This window comes from Aquarana catesbeiana, linkage group LG06, assembly GCF_042186555.1.
Source record: "Aquarana catesbeiana isolate 2022-GZ linkage group LG06, ASM4218655v1, whole genome shotgun sequence".
In the NCBI taxonomy this organism is placed as follows: domain Eukaryota; kingdom Metazoa; phylum Chordata; class Amphibia; order Anura; family Ranidae; genus Aquarana; species Aquarana catesbeiana.
The window spans coordinates 358237536-358259082 of record NC_133329.1 but is presented as its reverse complement, the minus strand read 5'-3'; the positions used below and the strand labels follow the sequence as shown (position 1 = coordinate 358259082).

The 21547-nt window shown below is 41.1% G+C and overlaps 1 protein-coding gene across 21 annotated transcripts in view; it reads right to left on the bottom strand.

The window, feature by feature from the left end:
- BAZ2B (bromodomain adjacent to zinc finger domain 2B) overlaps positions 1–21547 on the bottom strand; it is a 441294-nt gene that overhangs the window by 140547 nt on the left and 279200 nt on the right. The window contains exon 1 of one of the 21 annotated variants that reach the window (XM_073634097.1): positions 113–197. The exons of the other annotated variants lie outside the window; for them this stretch is intronic. The gene's annotated coding sequence lies outside the window, so the exon portion shown is untranslated. Of the gene's footprint in view, positions 1–112; positions 198–21547 lie in introns of those variants that run through there. 21 annotated transcript variants of the gene reach the window in all.

The window sequence follows — 21547 nt, the reverse complement described above, 5'->3', positions numbered from 1 at the left end:
AAACAACACTAATTATGCCAGAGACCCTTAATACTTGTGTCCATCTGCCCACATTACAGAGCATTGCCGATAATGCTAGTTATACATTTATAGTGACAAAGAAAATACCTACTTAACTTAGCAATTAGCTTTCATCTTTGCTGTATTCCTGTATAGCTCTCTCTCTCTCTCTCTCTGCAGCTGTAATTTATAGTTTGCATAGTAGATAAAATGTCCCCAGGAAATGGTACAATGAGACGGCGCAGCAAAAAAGAGAGGAAAAAAAAAAACAGCTTCTGCTGAGATGTTACACTGGAGGATCATCCCCAGCAGCCGCATGATATAGGCAAGATTTAATAAATATATTTGTTATGCTGGGTCTAAATCCTTACAAACAGGCAAAATAAAATGACTTAAACAACATGGGGTCTGCTCCTGTGACATTCTGGCGAAATAACCATAACGATCTTGCACGAATGTAAAGCTAAATATAAGAAAAATAACAGTCCTTGCAATTGCCAAGAGGAAGGGAAAAAAATAAAAGTATGTTAATTTATTTATTAATGTATACATCTATCTCCATGTGCAAAGTGCAAGAACACTCAGCAACCCAAGGTTAGAAAACTTTGCGCATCCAAATTGTTTTTGCATTGTCTTAAAGACAGGGAACCTTCAAACAAACAAAAACAATTAAAAAGGTAAAGCTGAACTCCAGTCAGGCATAACAAATGACATTAAGCGAATTATAGATTCCTTTAATTAGAAAAATTATAAGGACCTATCACATTTATGCATTACATAGTGTCACTGCAGTGCAGTGTGTTGTGGTGCCATACATTCTGAATGATGCCCAATTCTGTTAAAGTGGCAGGCACCCACACTGCAGCGCACCACAACACATACAATAGGGAAAATAATTATTTGATCCCCTGCAGATTTTGTAAGTTTGCCCACTTACAAAGAAATGAAAGGTCTATAATTTTTATCATAGGTGAATTTTAAATGATAGAGACAAAATATCAACCAAAAATCCAGAATGAACACATGATACAAATGTTATAATTTGAGTGGCAGTTCAGTGAGTCAAATAAGTATTTGATCCCCAAGCAAAATATGACTTAGTACTTAGGGTGGAGAAACCCTTGTTGGCAAACACAGAGGTACGACTTTTCTGTACTTGGTTACCAGGTTTGCACACATCTCAGGAGGGATTTTGGTCCACTCTTCTTTACAGATCTTCTCTAACTCCTTAAGCATTCTTGGCTGTCACTTGGCAACTGGAAGTTTCACCTCCCTCCATAAATTTTCTATCGGATAGAAGGTCTGGAGACTGGCTAGACCACTGTGCTTCTTCTTGAGTCACTCCTCTGTTGGGGTATGTTTTGGGTCATTGTCATGCTGGAAGACCCATCCACGACCCATCTTCAGTGTTCTGGCTGAGGGAAGAAGGTTCTCATCCAAGATTTTACAATACATGGCCCCGTCCATTGGTCCCTCAATGAGGCAAAGTTGGCCTGTACTTTTAGCAAAGAAACAGCCCCAAAGCATAATGTTTCCACCTCCGTGCTTGACTGTAGGGATGTGTTCTGAGGGTTATGTTCAGCATTTTTCTTCCTCCGAACACAGTGAGTCGAGTTAATGCCAAAGAGCTAAATTTTGGTCTCATCTGACCACAGCACTTTCTCCCTTCTCTGAATCATTTAGATGTTCATTGGCATATTTCAGACGATCCTGTACATGTGCCTTCTTGAGGAGGGGGACCTTGCAGGCACTGCAGGATATCAATCTATGGCTGCATGTTGTGTTTGGTGAATGTAGTCCCAACTGCCTTGAGATCATTCATAAGCTCCTCCTGTGTAGTTCTGGGCTGATCCCTCACTTTTCTCATGATCATCCTTACCCCATGAGGCAAAATCTTGCATGGAGCTCCAGACCGAGGGTCTGGTTATTTGGTATTTCTTTCACTTTCAAATAATCACTCCAACAGTTGTCTCCTTGTCACCAAGTTTTTTTTCTGATGGTTTTGTAGCCCATTCCAGCCTTGTGCAGGACTACAATCTTGTCCCTGATGTCCTTTGACAGCTCTTTGGTCTTGCCCATGATGGTGGGTTTGAATAGAAGAAAAAGATTCTGTGGACAGGTGTATTTTTTACACATAGTTGTCATTAGGAGCACCTTCTTAAATTGGCCGGACTAATCTGTGTACCACACGAGCACATACTGTAGCCAGTCTGTGGGAGCCAGAATTATTGTTGGTTGGTAGGGGAACAAATACTTATTTTACTCACTGAACTTCAACTCAATTTATAACATTTGTATCATGTGTTTTTTCTGGATTTTTGGTTGATATTCTGTCTCTATCATTTAAAATACATCTATGATAAAACTTATGGACCGTTCATTTCTTTGTAAGCGGGCAAACTTACAAAATCTGCAGGGGATCAAAGAATAATTTTCCCCACTGTATGTCCTGTGTTGCTGTACGCTAGGTTAAAAAAAATGGGTCATGTCCAACATTCAGGTTATTGCCATATGTTGGCAGTCCATTCGTAATAAATTATTTAACACACTGCAATGGCCCAGAGCATTGTAAATGGGCCCTAAATGTATTTTTAAACAGAACTGGCATACAGTAAATATCTGAATTTGTCATTTAAAAAAGCCTTGCGTTATTCTTTATTCCTGACAGTTTTGACAGTTTTTTGAGTGTTATCAACTGGGAGCTTAGACAGTAGATAGAACAACCACTGCTCTGGCAGGAAGAGAATACAAGTAAGTAAAAAAAATAAAACAAACACTATAGAAGTATGGCTAAACCATCACAGTATAACAATTTAATTGGAGATGCAGGTTATTGCAAGTTTAAAGAGAACATATAAGTAGGCCGATTACATAACACACTGTAAAACAACCATCAATAGCCACAGCAATCCAGACGGCTACTAAGGAACCTCAGGGATGGGGGAGGGCCCAGCCCGATTGGGGGTGTGTTTGAGTGAGATGGCTGACTGAAAAAAGTAGAGGTGCAGTGAATATTAACCACTTGCCGACCGCTGCAAACACATATACGTTGGCAGAATGGTTCGTACGAGCAAATGGGCGTAACTGTACGTCCCTTTGAATTTGCCCCCTTGCGGGCACCGCGGGAGCGTGCCCCGCGAACTCGATGTTAGCCGGCGGCCTGCAATCGTGAGACGGAGAGGCAGAACAGGGAGCTACTGCTCCTTGGTTATCGGAATCAGTGATTGCTGTCATGTCAGTGGTAGCCCATCCCCCCCACAGTTAGAATCACTCCCTAGGACACACTTAACCCCTTGATTGCCCCCTAGTGTTTAACCCCTTCTCTGCCAGTGATAAGTGATCACATAAGCTTGTTCCCAGCTGCATAAGGAGCTCAGAAAGTTGGGGGTTGAAAGTTGGCAGCACACTGGTCTTCCTAGTGAATGGCTGTGAGGGGGGGGGGGGGGGTCAGCTGAAGTCCAATTATTGGAGGAGAACAGTCTGAGTAAGCACAGCCAGAAAACTTCCCATACTGTGCTCTCCTGCCTAGTGTGGTCAGTTTTTAATAGGAAAGTAGAGTGACTGGCAGAATCATCAGGGATTTCACACAAAGGAAGCAATACAGAGAGAACATGATAATTTTTCATAAAAATACATGGTACAGCAGGCATATATCAGGAATATGAAATGTTGGGGTAACATTCTTTTCAGCTCAACTCCAGGCAAACAATAATGGGGAATCAGCAAACCGATGAGATAATTTCTCTCTCAGCTTCCCTCATCTCCACCCCCCCCGCCCCCCTCATCAGCATGTCCCTTGTTAACACATGAGCGCTACAACTCAACCGATTGACTCCTTGTGTAATGCCTCTCTCTCCTAGTCAGAGCTCTGCTGTACAGAGGATTGCAAAAGACAGATACCAAGTCAAATTCAGGTATTTACACAGCTTTCATTTACAAAATACTGGTCTGGCAGTTATCAACTATACACCTGACACAAAGGCATCCCACCTACCTCCAGTGTAGGGGCATCCATCAATTGTGAGAGTGTGGGATATAATCACTGCACTGACACAACATAGGCCAGGCGGTGCTTTGCAGCACTGGTCCACAGTGTTAATTTTCAATTTAGTCATAGTCTTTTGACTAAAATGCCATTTTAGTTTTAGTTGTATTTTAGTCATCTGAATGGTTTTAGTTTTAGTTGTATTTTAGATGACCAAAATCAAATGGGTTTAGTTAAATTGTAATGCATTGCATTTCTCTAGATCTTCCAAACTCATGATTATATATTCCTGGAATAAAAAATAAAAAAATACACCAGCTTCCATTCAGCTCTGCAATGTAAAAAACGCTCTGCGGTTTTTGGTGGCCAGAAGAACTGCTCTTGAACGCGATTTCAGGGCGTTCAGACAACAGCCCATAAACTCCCCTGCTGATAAACTTCAAAAAATGTGTGCATGGACACATAGGATAACATAGAGGGGGGTTTAATATATATACCGGTAATCAAACTTTGTTGGGTTTCATAGATATAAAAGAAGTTAAGGTGTGTGCAAGCATTCATTAAAATCAAACTTTGTATCCTGTGCCAAACCAGTTTCGGAATTTTGCAATGTCATGCATATCTGTGTATTATTTTGAATCAAGAAGACTGGACCATTACATAAACAAGCAATCATTTTATTTAGACATCTAGTCCATGTGCACTGATGTGACTTATATTCCAAAATGTGTACTATATACAATGCTGGAATATTGTATAGCTTATTGGTTAAACAATATTGAATTTAAAATGTAACTGTAACTTCCTACTTTCCTGTCAATATTTGTTCAGTGATCAATCCCAGGTATATTCTTAGGAAGGTGAGTCTCTGAAATCACCCAAGTAGTTTGCTCACATATGCAAAAAAATGGTTCGTCAACTCTATCTTTACCATATAAAATGTCAGTTTCTTCCAATGAAACAATTTGCATGATTCACTTCCTGTGAAGGGTGGTGAAAGTACTCAGCTAAGATTTGTCTGGTTTGTCTGAAGGCCTCAATTCGAAGCAAATCTAAGCTAAACCTATCCGATTCACATAATCATATTGTAAAATCTTTTGATCAAAGTTCCCCACCCATTTGTTGTGAGGTCCCCAGTCCCAAAGCCACCCTTACATTTTAGAACAGAGGTGTCCAAACTTTCTAAACAAAGCGGTCTACTGTCCTTCAGACTTTAGGGGGGCCGGACTGTAGAAACTGTCCTGGCATTAGTGGGAGTAAACAAAGCATCTTTGGTGTCAGTGGGAGGAATAGTGCCCTGTCGTTGGTGTCAGTGAGAGGAATAACGTCCCATTTTTGGTGTCAGTGGGAGGAATAATGGCCCATCCATGGTATCAGTGGGAGGAATAGTGCCTCATCGTTGGTATGAGTGGGGGGAATATTCTGCTATCATTGGTATCAGTGGGAGGAATAGTGCTCCATCATTGGTATTAGTGGGAGGAATAGTGCCCCATCGTTGGTATCGGTGGAAGGAATAATGTCCTATCATTGGTATCAGTGGGAGGAATAGTGCCCCATCATTGGTATTAGTGGGAGGAATAGTGCCCCATCGTTGGTTTCAGTGGGAGGAATAGTCCCTCATCGTTGGTGTCAGTGGGAGGAATAGTGCCCCATCATTGGTATTAGTGGAAGGAATAGTGCATCATTGTTGGTGTGAGTGCGGAATAGATCCCCATTGTTGGCGTCAGTTTAAGAAATGGTGCCCCATCGTTGGTGTCAATGGGAGAAATAATTCCCTGTTGTAGATATCACCATCAGGAATTATGTTTCAGTGGAAGGAATAGTGTCTTGTATCAGTGGGAGGAAAAGTACCCCAAGGCTTGGATAAAGGCAAGCAAAGGTCTGCAGTTTGGAGACCACTGTTTTAGAAGGACGAGTACAGCCGTCATTTAACCACCTCAGGAAAAAGGAATGGTAAAGAGAGACACAAAGCTCAAAAACAAAACCTAGCTGTATCAGTGTTGTAAACTCTATGGATAGGTGAGGGTTGCTGTTTGACAGTCAATTCTGCTCCTCAATAGCCACTGGCTGGTTCAGGAACCTTCCTCAGACACCTCATTTGGCTGTTGGATGATTCAATCCACCAATGTCCACCCATAACTAAAACAACAGTTAGTGATGGACTGGCCTTTAACAGACACACAATTTATGAACACTCTGGTCTTTAAAATAAACATTTACACGATTGCAATGTACTTCGGAACGCTAAGAAGCTCTGTCATAATTTGTCACAAGTTTGCCGTTGCTTTGCTTTGATCTTTATGTGTATAGAATTTAAATGGCATCATTAGTCATACACGTATACTTAATTAACCAATATGCAGTCACTCGATGGAGCTAAAGGACAGAAAAACATCAATTCTTACCGCATACAAATACCAGGTTATTTTAAAGGTGACTGAATCTGCTGAAACCCTCCTGCATGGAAATTGTAGGCCCATTAAATGGTGTGCGAGAACAGAATCTGAGGTCACATTGGCTGCATTGCATTAAAGAATCTCTTCTTTGTGAACTCATAAATTATTTGTTGGAGTACAGATGAATACACTACAGGCAAGCCAACACGTATCAGGTTTATCTCTGAATTCAGCTGAGGAAATCAGCTTTATATCGCAGAGCAATCACTCATTACCCGTCCGAAATGTCAATTTCTTTACAAAGCGCGGTTACCCAGAAAGTCACTTCTAGCGTGAACTGATAAAATGCTTGACCGCTGAAGCCCATGGAAGAAGACTACAGAGATCTTACCTATTTACAATTGCTTTCAATTACTTACAGTGGAGGCATACCCCTACATGCCCTCAATTGTTCTCTTGGGGTGGGGACATTCCATTGATTAGATTTTATTTTCCCCGCTATTTTTTTTCCTTGAGGAAGGGCTAGATTCAAGGGCATCTGTAGAGCACACAAACATGAATGTTTGTTTAATACAAATCTGTATTTCTGAATGGCTGTGCAGACCTTTTTCCATCGATGAATAACGTCTTACAGCCCAGGATCAAAAGTGTAATATAATGCCCCTTACCAGTCCTTAGATGTGGTGACTGCATTAGTTTTCTTTTGTCAGGTTTGTTGCATTTACTTTCTCACTCCCTGTCCTAGGGTGACAATACTCACCCACTGTACTATATCTATACAGAGGCAGCATTATCATCTTAGGACAAGACTACAATGACTTTCTCTTCTGCTCTTCTCCATAACATGGGGGGAGGGGGGGGATTCTATAATTCTGTAATTCTTAGAGACAGTTGGGAACAATGGGCACTTTGCATTTATCAAACGTATATCTAATTTGTATAGTTCATTTTTAGGATTTACACACCCTTTACGCCTACTGGCACATTTAGTGCTTGTAATTTAAAGGGTTACACCACTAAGTGCAGATCTGTGGAGAAGGGTCTGGTGAGTGTGATGTAAAAAGAAATGTGTTCAGTAGAGATGAGTAGAGTGATTTCGGCAAAATTGATTTCAATGCAAAATTAACAATTTTGCCGTCAGCTAAATGCTCCCAAAGCAAAATTTTGCTCACTGAGCTGATTAAGTGAAAAAAAAAATTGCAATAAAAACTTAATTTTTTTTTATTAAGAAGTTTGATTTTTTTTTTTTTTTTTTTTTTTAGAGTGATGGGTGTATTTAGGGTAGTTTATTTTTATTAGTGTTCTTTTTTATCAATATGATCTTTATTTGTGTACTGTTACTTAAAATCTGAACTCTGGTCAGTGTTTAAAAATTAGTATTGTATAGTTACCGTTGACCCCCCCACCCATTGAATACTAAGGGTTTAATGTGGGGGAGGTGTAAAGTAGTTACATTTTTTTTTTTTTTTTTTTATGGGGGGGGGTTTAAAAGTAGAGGAATACTTACCTTGTTCCTCCAGAGACTGTCCACATTCCAGGAGCCAGTGTTATCCTCTACTCCTGTAAAGTGAACACTGGTCACCCAGTGGGGTGGAAGCCTGTGGAAGCGAGGAATAAGGTAAGTATTCCAAGGCTGTACAAACCACCTAGAACAGTGGTTCTTAACCCTGTCCTCGAGTACCCCCAACAGGCCATGTTTGCAGGTTTTCCTTTATCTTGCACAGGTGCTTTAAATCAGAGTCAATGGCTTGGAATTTTGGACAGCTACTTTACCTAAGAGAAATTCCCAAAACATGGCCTGTTGGGGGTACTTAAGGACAGGGTTGAGAACCACTGACCTAGAGCAAACAAGAGTGTAACCCTTCCTACGGGGGGGTTTCTTTTTATTGTGGTTTTTGTTTTTTATTTCTATGAAAATATGTAAAATATTGAAGCTTATGAGCATTCATAATTTTTCCACAGGGTAGTTTAATGGAACCTTCATAACGGAACAACCTTTTAAGCTCACTGCACCCTTATAAATCAGCATACAGTGCTGATCCCCTGCTGATTTTGTACGTTTGCTCACTGACAAAGAATTGATCAGTCTATAACTTTAATGGTAGGTTTATTTTAACAGTGAGAGACAGAATAACAACAAAAATATCCGAAAAATGCATTTCAAAAAAAGTTATCAATTCATTTGCATTTTAATGTGTGAAATAAGTATTTAATCCCCTATCAATCAGCAAGATTTCTGGCTCCCATGTGTCTTCTTTACAGGTAATGAGCTGAGATTCGGAGCACTCTCTTAAAGGGAGTGCTCCGAATCTCAGCTTGTTAACTGTATAAAAGACACCTGTCCACAGAAGCAATCAAGCAGATTCCAATCTATCCACCATGGCCAAAACCAAAGAGCTGTCCAAGGATGTCAGGGACAAGATTGTAGACCTACACATGGCTGAAATGGGCTATAAGACCATCGCCAATCAGATTGGTGAAAGGGTGACAACAGATGGTGCGATAATTCGCAAATGGAAGAAACCCAAAATAACTGTCCATTTCCCTCAGTCTGGGGTTCCATGCAAGAGTTTCGGGGAGTTTCAATGATCATGGGAACGGTGAGGTTTCAGCCCAGAACTACACAGGAAAATCTTGTCAATGATCTCAAGGCAGCTGGGACCAAAATCACCAAGAAAACAATCGATAAAACAATATGACGTGAAGGACTGAAATCCTACAGCGCCCGCAGGGTCCCCCTGTTCAAGAACATGTACAGGCCCGTCTAAAGTTTGCTAGTGAACATCTGAATGATTTAGAGGAGAACTGGGTCGAAGTGTTGTGGTCAGATGAGACCAAAATCAAGCTCTTTGGCATCAACTCAACTCGCCATGTTTGGAGGAGGAGAAATGCTGCCTGTGACTCCAAGAACACCATCCCCACCGTCAAACATGGAGGTGGAAACATTATGCTTTGGGGGTGTTTTTCTGCTAGGAGGACAGGACAAGTTCACTGCATCAAAGGGACGATGGACCATCAAATCTTGGGTGAGAACCTCCTTCCCTCAGCCAGGGCATTGAAAATGGGTCGTGGATGGGTATTCCAGCATGACAATGACCCAAAGCACACAGCCAAGGCAACAAAGGAGTGGCTCAAGAAGAAGCACATTAAGGATCTGGAGTGGGACAAAATCCCTCCTGAGATGTGTGCAAACCTGGTGGCCAACTACAAGAAACATCTTACCTCTGTGATTGCCAACAAGGGTTTTGCCACCAAGTACTAAGTCATGTTTTGCGAAGGGGTCAAATACTTATTTCACTCATTAAAATGCAAATCAATTTATAACGTTTTTGAAATGCGGTTTTCTAGATTTTTTTGTTGTTGTTATTCTGTCTCTCACTGTTAAAATTAACCTACCATTAAAATTATAGACTGATCATTTCTTTGTCAGTGGGCAAACGTACAAAATCAGCAGGGGACCAAATACTTTTTTCCTTCACTGTAAAATCTTTTAGGAACTCTGGGAGCAAAAATGTTCGTTAACCTCCGGAAAGGTTTTACCCCTTCATGACCAGACCATTTTTTGCTATTCAGCACTGCGCTATTTTAACTGACAATTGCACAGTCATACAACACTGCACTCTAAATTTATATAATTTTTTTTCACAGAAATTGAGCTTTCCTTTGGTGGTATTCCTTCTGCATATTTGCTAAGCACTGGAGCAACTGCACTTGCATTTGCCTTTAGTAATCCAATCCCATAGTATCTACAAACTATGGTATACAGTATATATCTGAAAATGTGTTAATCCTAATGTACCTCATTACGTGAGGCCCTGAAAATGCCAGGACAGTACAAATCCCCACAAATGACCCTTTTTTTGGAAACTATACAGTCTAAGGTATTTAGTAAGAGGCATTAAGAGTATTTTGAAGTTGTTGTTTTTTTGTCTAAATTTTGGGGAAAATGAAGAGTTTTTAAAAAAATCTTTTTTTCAGTTGTTTGGCTGTACTTCTCCTATGGATCACAGGAGTGTAGTTCGCTCTGCTGTGCGGTGGGTTGAAGCCTGTTGTCGACTGACGTCACAGCCAGTAAAGGCTCAGGACAAATCGCGACCATATGGTTGGGATCCACCCACATATCTGGACTGGCACCCGGCTGAGCCTCTCAGCGAGTAGTTGACAGCCTGAGCTGGCTGCTCCTGCCCCCTCCACAGCCCAGCGTTCCAGTGAGTGTGGGGAGACAGAGCAGAGAGCCGGTGACTAACAGTCACTGGCTCTCTGCTCAGAGAGCTCTGAGAAACAAGCGCTCGGTGGTGTTTGATCACTCGGTTGTCAGTCTTAGAGCTGGCGGGGGACAGATGCAGCATCGGACCACCTAGGTAAGTATGATTCTTAAATAAACAAAAATCCCATACTTCTCTTTTAATATAAAAAATACACGTGGCTACACAATGAAGTCAGATGAGAAGGGGGTTCAATTTTAAACTGCGTTAGGGGTTCTTTACTGATAGAGCATTAAGGATGTGGAACTCCCTTCCACCATTGGTGGCATCCACTGGGAGTGTAGATAAGTTAAAAAAACATATATTTGTGTTTCTTATATACACAAATTTAGGTTGACCTGGATGGACCTTTGTCTTTCCTCAAAATTACCAACTATGTAACCATAAAATTGCTCATTGACCAACAGGGAAATCAAAAGAGACTCCAATTTATCACAAGCAGTGCTTGAAATCACGTACATAACTTGCAGTTATCCAGCCATTTACTATCAGCCTACACAGAATTGCAGCATAAACAAAAAATGACTTATATGTGAAATAATATTATGAAACTCCTCCAGTTACAATCTAGAATCACACTAAACCATCAGTTAAACAGGACGACTAATTCACCCATATGAATGCTACCTCCTCCTTTTATTTACAAAGCAATAAAGCCTTTTATTCTATGTAGCTCTAATCTTTTAATGGCTAACCTTCTGGATACATCTGATTTTTTTCATACTTCTCATTTTGTTCTCTACAAATAGTCAGATAAGTAAATATTGTCAAATTTTTTCTTCTCCTCAATAACCCTTGACAATGTCTGCCAGTCTGCTATCTCATATAACTGCACCTTATCAGGAGAGCACATTCTTTTCATCCCTTGAATTTATCTGTATATCTCAAGCCTTAAAGTGGAACTCTACCAAAAGGAAGCTCAGGAGATATAGGTAGTCAATGGGTGATCTGACCCTAAAATGACCACTCAAAACTCAGTCATCTTTCCCATTCAATGAGCAACATGACAGTGTCCTTTTAAATATTGGCCCATAAGCCAATAAGCAAAAGTCCAGTCATTGATAGGGACTTACAAAGAGCCCCTATCAATGACTGGACTTTTAGAAGGCAAGGAGAACCCACAGTAACCAATCAGCAGTTATTTTTTTTGCCTTGACTATAGCTGGTATACAAGCCCAGCATCCCTAGCTATCTTCACTTGCATTGTTATGCCCCGTACACACGGTCGGATTTTCTGACGGAAAATGTGTGATAGGACCTTGTTGTTGGAAATTCCGACCGTGTGTGGGCTCCATCACACATTTTCCATCGGATTTTCCGACACACAAAGTTTGAGAGGAGGCTATAAAATTTTACGACAACAAAATCCATTGTCGGAATTTCCGAACGTGTGTAGACAAATCCGACTCACAAAGTGCCACGCATGCTCAGAATAAATAAAGAGATAAAAGCTATTGGCTACTGCCCCGTTTATAGTCCCGATGTACGTATTTTACGTCACCGCGTTCAGAATGATCAGATTTTCCGACAACTTTGTGTGACCGTGTGTATGCAAGACAAGTTTCAGCCAACATCTGTCGGAAAAAATCCTAGGATTTTGTTGTCGGAATGTCCGATCAATGTCCGACCGTGTGTACGGGGCATTATACTTTGTGCAACATTTGGACAAGAAAACAAAATGTAAAAATGTATCCTGCACAGCAGAACAGGATCTGGTGGTAATAATGTATCCAAATCTTTGCTAACTGTGGAGATGTACATTTATTCAGGTTAAAATGAGTAATTGCTAAAGACAGTAGTGAGAGAATCACCCCAACAAGGAAACAGCAATTAAAATTCTGACTCTTACCCACTATTGCAAACTTAAGAAAAATGTTTTAGCTAAATGTTTTAGCTAAAGTTGGACTTTAAAGGGCAACTCTAATTTTGTACAACTGTCCTTTAAAAAATTTCCCACAGTCCCACTAGGACAGATACCTTCAAACTTACAAAATCTGCAGGGGATCAAATAATTATTTTCCCCACTGTGTGTATATATATATATATATATATATATATATATATATATATATATATATATATATGTGTGTGTTTTTATTCTTTTTTTTTTTTTTTAAGACCCAGTCAGAGCTTCCTCCTCTCTTGCCTTGAATGCCCCTAGCTGCCTGCAGCCTTCTGGAATACTTAGCTTCACTGGACCCGTGAGTATATGTTTTGATGATAACCCAGTAAACAAGAAAAAGAGGGGATTAAAAAAATAAAATAAAAATAACACAGAGTGTGAAGTTCCTCTTTAAAGAGGAAGTAAAGCCTCTGGAAAAAAAAAAAAAAATACACCCTGCAAGACAAAGGCATAATGAGCTAGCATAGCATGCTAGCTCATTATGAATTACTTACCTGGGATCGAAGCCCCCGCATCGGCCCTCGTTCTCCTCCTCCTCCGACGCCATCTATGCCGGAGTGACTTCCGGGTATTGCTGTGACTGGCTGGAGCCGCAATGATGTCACTTCCACTAACAACATGATCACCGTTAGAAATGGCACGCTCAGTGCGCATGCGCCGTAGACATCGGTGCCGCTATTTCTGCAAATATCTCCTAAATCTTTTGGGTTTGGGAGATATTTCTTGCACCTACAGGTAAGCCTTAATCTAGGCTTAACTGTAGGTTAAAGTGGTTGTAATGGGTTTACAACCACTTTAAGTAAGTTCATATATGAATTTATAGTAAATGTCCTATACACGAAGAACATGTATACTGTATAAGCTTTCATCCCCATTAAACATTTTTGCTGACATCAGTTAGCACTTTGTACATGTCAGTAAAATGTAAGGGTTCTGCAAATGTGTGTATCTACAAACCTGTTTCCTTGAACATTAAAATATAAAATCAAAATAGTAGACAAAAAAACAAAAAACAAAAAAAAAAGTTCCCCTCTTAACATACATAAGCCTCACAATAGACAGACAGCACTGTGAGCCAGGAAATTGACCTATTCACATCAACACACAGAGGGTACAGAAAGCATGTTTGCCTTTTGAAACAAGCTGTATATATTTCAGCGTTAAATGCATAAAAAGCCAGGATGTTTATATGTCCTGTATGTCAATAAGAATGCTTTGTGGGATAAACTAACCCAAACATTAACACTTTTTTTGGCAATATGAAATTAAATAAATAAAATGTCAAAGATTTAGGGTCCATTCACACCAGATGCGGTAGAACTGCGCTGGGCGGTTATTCCGCATGACAAGGTGGGTCTGTGCCTAGCATTGGTGTGTGGGCATGATGCGCTGAAAAAACGAATGCATTCACTACTTTTCTCAGCTCTCTGCAGCGCGTGGGGGTCAACTGAACTTTATGAAATGTCTGTGTGACATTTCAGTAAAGTTTGTTTAAAAAAAAAAAAAGGGAACAGTGCATTACAGTGCGTGATTCCACCAGACTGCATTGCACACCAGCCACTGTGTTATAATGCAGCAGCTGGTGTGAATGGACCCTTAAAGCAAACCTGATGTCAAAAAGTGATGCTTTCCTGTGTTGTAAGTAAAATGTGTAAATTTTAATTGTGTCTAAGCTGTATCCTTAAAAAGTACCTTTTGTCTTGAATTCCTCCTGAACATAGCTGAGCAATTACTGGTATGTAAATGCGCCTAGGCACACCTATTCCTACACCCTCATAACCCTATATGTGCAGTGTAAGAAGCCACAGCTGCTTCTGACTTCCTAGACCAGTGATGGCGAACCTTGGCACTCCAGATGTTTTGGCACTACATTTCCCATGATGCTCAACTACACTGTAGAGTGCAAGAGCATCATGGGAAATGTAGTTAAAACATCTGGGGTGCCAAGGTTCGCCATCACTGTCCTAGGCTCAGGAAAATTGAAATGAGGTTTGGTGATGTCACGACTGTGCTGTTGATTGTTCTCCCTCCTGGAGGCTCGGACATGAAGAACTAATATTCTGCCTCCACACAATTATACAGTAAATGCGCCACAATATCCCAAATTGTCGACTACACCGCTGTATAATATCAAAGAGGCTTTTATTAGAAAATGCCAAAATAATAACAACTCTTAACACATTATATCTTCACCCAAATACAGATATAAACCATAAAAACACTACCGAACAACATGACAGCCCAAATCTGCCAAAAAAGTTGCAGCTAAAAGTCGAACCCCCCAAAGGAGCCCTTTAGCTGAATTGACCCAGGTCAAAATCAATATACAGTAAAACTTTGGATTGAGAGTAACTTGGTCTGAAAGTGTTGCAAGACAAGCAAATTTTTAAAATAAATTTTGACTTGATAAACAAGCAATGTCTTAATATACAAGTAGCGTTATGTCACAACTGAGTATAAAAGAGAAGAGAGGCGCCTCTAAGTGTAGCAATATGGTTACATTTAATAAAGTTACAACATTTAGCAACTCACATGGTTGATGATTAAAAGAGACACATCTAAGCATGCAGGCATCCGGGGTAAAGCTGTCCACATAGACCGTCCTCCACACCGCCATCGAGGTCATCCCTTCCACGCTGCGCTCCATGAGCGTTTCAAGCCTCTCTTTCAGATGACTCTACTGCAGGGTATTCTTTCCGGTCACAATTGCAGACTGACAGCGGTGAGAGCCGGCAGTGCTGAGGACGGTTTATGTGGAAAGCTTTATCCCGAATGCCAGCATACTTAGATGTGCCTCTTTTAATCATCAACCATGTGACTTGCTAAATGTTGTACCTTCATTAAATGTAACCATATTGCTATACTTTGAGGCGCCTCTCTTCTCTTTTATACTCTGGAGCTCCTGCTGGATTTTGCTTCTAATCCCCTTGTGGAGGCTTCCATTTGTGGATGGACATTTTATGGTTACACAACCTATCATATTGCTATAATCTTTTTATATGGACTATAAACTGAGGGATTTATGAATAAACTTATAAATAAATGGTTGCGGAACAAATCATCTGAGATTCCATTATTTCTTATGGGGAAATTTGTTTTGATATACAAGTGTTTTGGATTACAAGCATGTTTGAATGAATTATGCTCGCAATCCAAGGTTTTACTGTTCTATGTAGATATTAACCTTCAATGCTTTCTTATAGACTATCTCTCGCTACAGCCTTCATTTAAACCCTAAGCAGTTGGCATTTAAAATGAGAAAAATCATCATGGATACCACACTGAACAACTAAACCCACCTAAATTATAACTAAAGGCAAAACATTCTATTAGTTTTGTATAGAGGGGGGAGGGATTAGTACATCTGTCAGTTTTTATTGCTGTCTATGCCCCATTAGGGAGATTCACCCTCTCTATGTGTCCTGTTTACCATCATTGAAAGTGAAAGTAAAAGAAAATCCCACATTTTGGGTTGTCCCCAGAAAAGTGGGGGAATCTTCCAATGGAGACGCTAGTTCTGGTGACCTGAGAGTCCCCCAGAGATTCCCATAATTTGGAAGTATTTCCTCTTACTTCCTGTTTTGACTATGGGAGAGAAAGTGAAGGTAAATCTCCTAAATGGGACAAACATGGCAAAAATAAACCATAAATGGGTTTTAACCCTTCATTACTCTATGCAAAATGAAAATAAACATTTTGCCTATAGTTATACTATAATTCAAAATAGAAAACTGTATTGAATACAAAATTCCATCCAAATACAATAAATACTTTGAGCAAAAGCACACCCATCCCCACCTAATCAAACACTTTTGGACTACCTGCCTAGCTAGTCTACCTGCAGAATCAGATAGCCCACATAGGGGCATAGTATAGCAATTATTATTATTATACAGGATTTATATAGCGCCAACAGTATTCGTATCGCTTTACAATATAATGGGAGACAGTTCAATTACAATATAATACAATACAGGAGGAATCAGAGGGCCCCGCTGGTTAGAGCTTACAATCCAAGAGGGAGGGTCAAGTAATTTATTTTATTATTTATTTATTTCAGGTACTTATATAGCGCCGTCAATTTACGCAGCGCTTTACATATACATTGTACATTCACATCAGTCCCTACCCTCAAGGAGCTTACAATCTAATGTCCCTAACTCACATTCATACATACTAGGGACAATTTAGACAGGATCTAAATTTGGAGTGTGGGAGGAAACCGGAGTACCCGGAGGAAACCCACGCAGGCACAGGGAGAACATGCAAACTCCAGGCAGGTAGTGTCGTGGTTGGGATTCGAACCAGCGACCCTTCTTACTGCTAGGCGAGAGTGCTACCCACTACACCACTGTGCTGTGTGTAATACAAAAGGTAGTAAATGTGGGGGATGAGCTGATGGAGAAAATAAAAGTACAGTTGCTAGATGGGGGCGGAATAGGCTTCTCTGAAGATGAGGGTTTTCAGACAGTGTCTAAAAGTAGACAGAGTAGGAGAGAGTCTGACAGATTGGGGTAGGGAGTTACAGAGGATGGGAGAGGCTCTGGAAAGTCCTGGAGGCGAGCATGGAAGGAGTTGACAAGAGAGCTAATTAGCAGGAGGGCTTGGGAGAAAAAAGGACTTGGTTGGTAAGCGGAAGCCAGTGGAAGGATCTGCAGAGAGGAGTAGCAGACATTGAACGCAGCGGTGGCCCATCCATTAGGGGCGCCCGGGCGCCGCCCCCTCTCTCCAGGCCATCCCCTATATGCAATGAATAGATTCATGCATAGCATGAATCTATCCATGGCCGCAGCGGCCACCCCCTATTCATGCGTCCTGCCCCTTTCAGGTCACCGGGCGCATGCATTACAGTGGCAGGGTTTTTTTTTAAGCACCAGAGGTTCTAATAGGCTTCAAAATAGGGTGGGTTCGGGTCGCAGGGGAATGCAACCGGAGCCAACCCAGGTGTGTTACAACAGTGAATGACTATCGGTGTGAGACCCGTTTTCCGATTGACCGAAAAGAGAAGACTCCCGATTGGCCGCCAAGGAGGAAACGGAAGCCGCCGTCACCGTGATGACCCGTGGAGAGCAGGAGAATGGGAGGCAGTCGCTGCCGGGCAGGGGAAGTCATCGGTGATGGGGTAAATGCTACTGACTGGGGGGGGTCATACTGTTTGCCGCCCCGCAAAAAATTTCCACTGGCCACCACTGACTGAATGGTTGGTACGGTGGATGAGTCTGGCAGCAGCATCTATGATGGACTGAAGAGGGGATAGCCTATGTAGGGGTAAACCAATGAGGAGGAAGTTGCAGTAGTTGAGGAGAGAGATGATCAGGGAGTGGACTAGGAGCTTTGTGCTACCACAGACAACAGCTTGTAATGAGTACTTGCACATAGGGCAGCTACTGCAATGTGAGAGGCTGAAGCCTCTCATATTGTGCACAGTTACACAGAGGAGACTGAAGAAATGCTGATGACATCATCTCATCCTAGGAAAAGTCAATGGACTTGAGCTCTAGGACTGTGTTTAAATGATAAAAGGAGCTTTTTTGAAACATTTGTGGAGCTTTTTGGAATCGTTACACTATTGCTGTATATTGTAACACATCAGGAATTTATTCAGGCAGATTTGTAAAGTTAAAGTATTACTAAACCCACAACAGCAAAATCAGTCTGTATATGCCGCAAAGCATGCTTGTTATAGTCACTGTGGAACCTAAGGGGTTAATCCTCTGCATTGTGTAAAAAGGCTGTTTGATCCTGTCTCCTCTGATCCTCCCCTTCTTCCACTGTCCCCAATCTATCTGCTGATAGAACAGAGGCTATGGGACAAGCTGCACATGCTCAGTATAGGTGTGCATTGCTAGAGAGTTTTTTTTTTCTTTGGAGAGTGCATGTGATCAGCACAGGGCCAGTCAGTACTGTCCAGACAGAGGGTCAGGGGTCTCGCAACCTCATAGGACAGTCAGAGCAGAATGAAAACTCCTCCTGCAAGCTTTAACCAGACACTGATAGAAGTTACAAGACTGCTATATACTGCTGATGAGAAAAGGTATTTCGTAGTTTATATTTACTAAAATAATTGCATTTCCATGTTCTGTGTACTGTGGGAGACCAGATATAGAGAATGCAGGGTCTTGGATTTAGTTACACATTAATGAAGAGTCTACTTTAACAGCTTGGCAGTTAGCATTTTCAGGAGATCAGTACAGGAAGCCACCGAGTTATGAACGGTCTAGGGACTGTAGGTTTGTTCTTAAGTCGAATATATTCGTAAGTCAGAACAGCATACGCAGAACGGCAGAGACGTCGTTTTCCGATGTTCTGTCGAAAGTGCCCGCCGTCAAAAAGTGGTCGCGCATGCGCAGAACGGCAGAGACATCACGCTGCCTCCCGTACCTAAGTAGGAGTCGTTCGCAAGTCGGATGTTCGTAACTCGGGGACTGCCTGTAATGGCAGCCCCCATATTTCATGGTTGCAAAGTCTGGTTAAAAATCAGGTTTTATGTTTTAAATAAAAACAAATAATCTGTTTGGTTTGTTCTGGACACTGCTCCCATTTTTGTTCCTGCAGTCTTGGCACCGGTAATTTCAAATCAGCCACCAGCATTAAATAAATTTGTGAGTAAATGAATGGACAAATGACAGATTCTATTATAGAGTCTGTGAATGAATGAAGACAAATGAGGCTCGCTGCACCAATGTGGGTCAATAAAAAGCATTACAGAATTGGCAAGAGCGTGTGAATGATGCCACCCTGTTGTTTATGTTTTGGACACTGCCATTTAACTGCAACGGTGGCGATTCCCCCATGTTAGAGCATTAAGTATATTCGTCAGAAATCCAGATCGTTTTATAAGGAACTGTTCAGGAAATATTTTTACACTAGTTAATGTTTAATGCATTTCACTTTTCCATCGCAGGCGTTCTGTTTCAAAAACACCTTTATTTAAAATGTAACTATTAAAATACTCTGTAATCCCTGATGAAACACATTCCTGTGGGCAGACTCTTGTTCTCAATAGGTGTATTAAGCTCATGATTAATTTTCTAGCAGAGAGCTGACATTTTAAATACTGTTTTTCCTGTACTGTTGATGAGACTTATTCCCTCTTGAAATGTCACTGTAAGAATCAAATGTTTCTCTATCAAGCAGGCAGTGCGGGGAGGCATACACACAAATAGGGCTAAATAAGTCAATAATATGAGGTTGTGTGAGAGGAGATTATACAGAAAGCCGAAAGCAAGACCTGAAATATAAAAAACGTTGTATGTGTATTACCTACTAAACCATTTTATCATTTTAAGATACTTTAACCTCCCTGGCGGTCTGATTATGTCTGATTTTTGAATGTCAAAGCAGTACATTGTTTTGCATGGAAATTTGGCATTTTATATTGTAGGCCTGTAATTCTAAGGAATAACTCACTTAAATCTGTCCAAACAAGTCTAGTAGACATCCCGGGTATGATAACGTTTAAAACACGAAATCATAAAATTATAATATAATAAATAACTATAAATAATTATAAAAAAAAAATAATACATTTTATTAAATAATGTAATCAAATCAAAAACACTGAAATTTGTTCAAACAAGGGTGCAATATTACTAGTCACTGTAATACTAGACACTGTATATTGGTTTAGTAAATATCCCAGGTACGAAACATTTTGAAACATGGGACTGCACAAAGTCCGATTTCACAAAAATCAGGACAATGGAAAGCGTTCCTCTACGTCAAAAGCGGTTTTAGACAAGCTTGAAAACAGCGATAGTGAATAAGAATCACTTGCAGAATTGATCAATAGCGATTCGTAGGGAAATTCATCATCAGACGCTAAAAAGTGACAACAGCGACAATTCTGCGACTGAGCACAGTGCTGTGTGACCCGTACCACAGTCAATAGAGCACCAAGTTCGTACATCACTGAGCTCAGTCGCAGAATTGACGCTGTCGTCACTATCAGTGTCTGATGACGAATCACTATCGCTTAAAGGGGTTGTAAACCTTCATGTTTTTTCACCTTAATGCATTCTATGCATTAAAGTGAAAAAACACCTGTCAATGACCGGCCCCCTAGCTCCCCCGTTTTACTCACCTGAACCCTCAAACTTGACCTGGCGGGGACACACTGTCTCTCTGCCTGGGGTTCTCGGCTCTTGATTGGATAGATTGATAGCAGCACAGCCATTGGCTCAGGCTGCTGTCAATCAAATCCAATGATGCAAGCGCCGGGGGGGGGCGGGGCCAAGTCCTGCATTAGGCCTCTATGGATGCAGAATTCTGGACTCGGGAGGGTGCCCGCAAGGTAACCCCCTCGGGGAAGCGCTTCTCCGAGGGGGTTATCAGATGTGGAGAGGAGCCGCAAGAGCCGCCGGGGCACCCCAGAAGAGCAGGTTCAGGGCCACTTTGTGCAAAACGAGCTGCACAGTGGAGGTATGATATGTTTGTTATTTATTTATTTATTTTAATTTACCTTTACAATCACTTTAATTCTGCAAGTGATTCTAATTCACTATCACTGTTTTCTAGCTGGTGTAAAACTGCTTTTGATGTAGACGGGCGCTTTTTGGATGCGATGGACGTTCTCAAGTTTCCAGGCAGAAAGAATGGCATATATAATATAAAAGTACAGGCAGGGCACTGGACAAAGCACTAGGGACAAAACTGATGTGAAATTATTTGATACAGTAATGTAATCTACAATGTATGTTTTATGTTTTTTGTACTTTTTTGAATTTGCAGCAGGGCTCCGCCCCCATGCGTTGCGACGCTTGCAGGGTTTGGAGACCGGAACATTGATGCATCGGGCGGAGGATACAGCAGGAGGACATCGCAGGATCCTAGGGACAAGGTAAGTAACTGTACCTGGATACTGCAATGCAATCTTGGGTGTGGCTCGGGGTTATACCGCTATTGGTACTGAAAATTAACCCCGAGCCAGGATTACCGCGAGGGAGGTTAAAGAGAACCTGCCACAAAGCTAGGCAATTTAAATGACATCAGTCATACT